Below are 2,968 nucleotides of genomic sequence, written 5' to 3' on the forward strand. Positions count from 1 at the left end.
TGTCCATGATGAGGGTGTACATGTCATTTACTGTCTCAGGAAAGTGCTCTTGTCCAGTGACTGTAAACCCATCCCTTGCCAGTCCTCCACTCTTCTCTGTGAAAGACAGCCAACCCTGAGATGCATCAGTGCTACTCGGCAAAGCTGTGACTTCTCTCTTCTTTGGAACATCCAGCAGGGCTGCTCAGGGGAATAAACTGGGTGAGGAAGGTTGTCCGGGTCTTGAAAGTCAGCAGAAGAGTTTGGCTTGTCAGTGGATGGAAATGTAGGTTCTTGAACAGAAGAGAGGAGCTATGAAAAGACGGAGGGCTCCGTGGAGAAACTGGACCTGGGCTGTAAATTGAATTTAGGCAGGCATGGCCTCAGGCCAGGCTCACAGGAGCAGAGAGAATGAACAGTGAATACACCTATTGTGTGGGCTCCCAGTAGGTGGCGCTATTGGTAAAGAACCCGCCTGCCAATGCAGGAAACCTAAGAGACAGGTTCGATCCCTGGGTTGGGAAGATCCCCTGAAAAAGGAATAGCAACCCACCGCGGTATTCTTGCCTGGAGAATCCCCATGGACGGAGGAGCCTGGCGGGCTGCAGTCCATAGGGTTGCACAGAGTTGGACATGACTGAAGCGACTTAGCACACACACACACCTACTGTGCACCCACCTGCCCTTTGCTCAGATGGAAAAGTGGAAATCCCTTCAGAATATGATTTCACTTTTCTTCTGCTGGATGCTGTGGCCTAAAGATGGAAACGCCAAGGTAGGTTGTGGTCATGACCTCTGCCCTGGAAGAGTCCGCAAAGGCGACTGAGGAGGCCTGGAGGACATGGCCTGTCCAGAGGCCCTGGGGCCAGCAGCCCAGGGGGAACAGAAGCAAAGTCAGGAGACCTCATTTACTCAGGTGCTAAGAAAGGCTCACCTTTCAAAGCCCTCCAGTCGCTTTTACATTTTAACAAGGAGGGCAGAGTTGACAAATCATTGAGCAGGCACTAATCATTTTGTGGCTCATGTATCTCCCCAGCGAATACTTTTCAACACAAGCGTTTACATTTGCAGAGAATAAAGACTTGTAAAAAGACTGTTGGAGTTTATGGCTGCAGGAAACCGGCTCCCAGTTTGCTCTGCTGACAAGTTTATAAGGCCAAGGAAGTTCATAAGGTAAAATGAATTTCTAAGTAAATGTGTTTCTAGGAAATGAATTTTTTACTTTTTAAAAAAATATCAAACTTAATTTGCATTGATTTTATCAGTGAACAAATGAAAAGTGGTCAAAATGCAGTGTCTTATTTCTTTTAACATGTTCAAAAGCACCAGTGGGTTTGTGTCTTCTTTTTTAAGAAATGATCTGGGTAAAATATACCTTGTGTCTTCAAAGGTATCTGTTTGGTCTATTTTTTAAACAGATGATTTGGCTAAATAATTTGGTAAAGTGTTTGTAAATGAACACCTTGTTGTTTATTTTTTTAACTTTTTATTTGGTATTGGGATATAGCCCATTAACAATGCTGTGATAGTTTCAGGTGGACAGTGAAGGGACTCAGCCATACATGTACAGGTATCCATTCTCCCCCAGACTCCCCTCCATCCAGGCTGCCACATAACATTGAGCAGAGTTCCCTGTGCTGTACAGTAAGCCCTTGTTGGTCATCCATAATTAAATACAGCAGTGTGTACATGTCCATCCAAACTCCCTAACTTTCCCTCCATCCTTCCCCTCTGTCAACCGTAAGTTGGTTCTCTAAGCCTACGAGTCTGTATCCATTTTGTAAATTAGTTCATTTCTACCGTTTCTTTTTAGAGTCCACATATAAGGGATGTCATACGATATTTCTCCTTCTCTGCCTGACTTCACTCAATTACCCTCTTGTTTCCAGAGCACCGGCCTGAATAAGCAGAACCCGTTCACCTTAACACAGTCGGGATCTACTCATCAAGGAACCAAGAGCAGAGGGGATCTTGTTATTTTGGTTGCATTTGGGATTAGAAGCTAAGTCAATACATATTAAAAGTATGAAAAGGCCTGGTTTTTAAATAACTGCCATGGAGATAGGAAGGAAGGCAGAAAGCAAGGGTCCTGGAGCCTGGGAATGTTCCCTCAGCCCATGCATGTCTTTACAGGGCAGGTTTACACACCTGTGAGAGTTGCTCTGGGAAGAACATTTGGCCCCCAAACCAGGAAAGCCAGGATTTCAATCCTGGTTCTACCATTGTGAATAAGTTCTCTAACCCCTTGAGCCCCTATTATCATGCCTCTAAAATGGAGATAAAAATAATATGTGCTCCCAGGAACATATGTAAAGCTCCTAGCCCAGAGCCAGGTCCTAGTAACTTCTCTCCACAAGTTAAGTTCTCTGCTTTCCACTTCAGAGCCCCAAGCTGCTCCCACATCCAAGTAGCCTGGAGCCTAGACTCCACAGCTCAAGATTCGTGTCTTGTTGTTAAACCTTGGGTTGTCCGTCCTGTCTGAAGTTTTTAGAGAGCCCTTCCCCTCACTGGAAAAATGAGGTCCAAAGGATAAGTTAAGAAAATACCCTGAATATTTTAACCCTGAAACCGTGTAATCATCAGTTAATCCATTTCACCTGCAACCCGTCTTCACACATCAAGGTGGTTTTAATTGTTGCTACAAAACTTGCATGTCCTCCAAGAAGTGTGGAGCCTAAACAAGGTTTGCCCAAGAGTTGTCTTCCAGAAACTCGTCTTCACCTGTGTCTAGTTGGAGCCAAGCCAGTTAAGACTGGTTCGGACCACCAACTCTCCAACTGGGCATATGCGAGTGTCCTCTAGGTGACCTTTTGACGTCAGAGGGCTAAGAACCCCACGCTCAGATCAGTCCAAGTGCCTACGATTTTGAACTTGTGGAATGTGTAGTTTAGCTGCAGTTACCCACCTTTTACCAATCACCTTGTCGCGAGCTCCCCACGCCCCCAGACCGCCCAGCTTTATTCTTTATCCCGTAAGTCTCTGCGCCCCG

At 45.7% G+C, this 2,968-nt stretch overlaps 1 long non-coding RNA gene across 1 annotated transcript; it reads left to right on the forward strand.

The window, feature by feature from the left end:
* The first annotated feature begins 567 nt into the window (after nt 1-567).
* LOC113902261 lies at nt 568-2,005 on the forward strand. Its single transcript, XR_003513734.1, has 2 exons — nt 568-1,152; nt 1,869-2,005. It is a non-coding gene; the product is annotated as an uncharacterized LOC113902261 (long non-coding RNA).
* The last annotated feature ends 963 nt before the right edge of the window (nt 2,006-2,968 follow it).

Source organism: Bos indicus x Bos taurus, chromosome 12, assembly GCF_003369695.1.
Source record: "Bos indicus x Bos taurus breed Angus x Brahman F1 hybrid chromosome 12, Bos_hybrid_MaternalHap_v2.0, whole genome shotgun sequence".
In the NCBI taxonomy this organism is placed as follows: domain Eukaryota; kingdom Metazoa; phylum Chordata; class Mammalia; order Artiodactyla; family Bovidae; genus Bos; species Bos indicus x Bos taurus.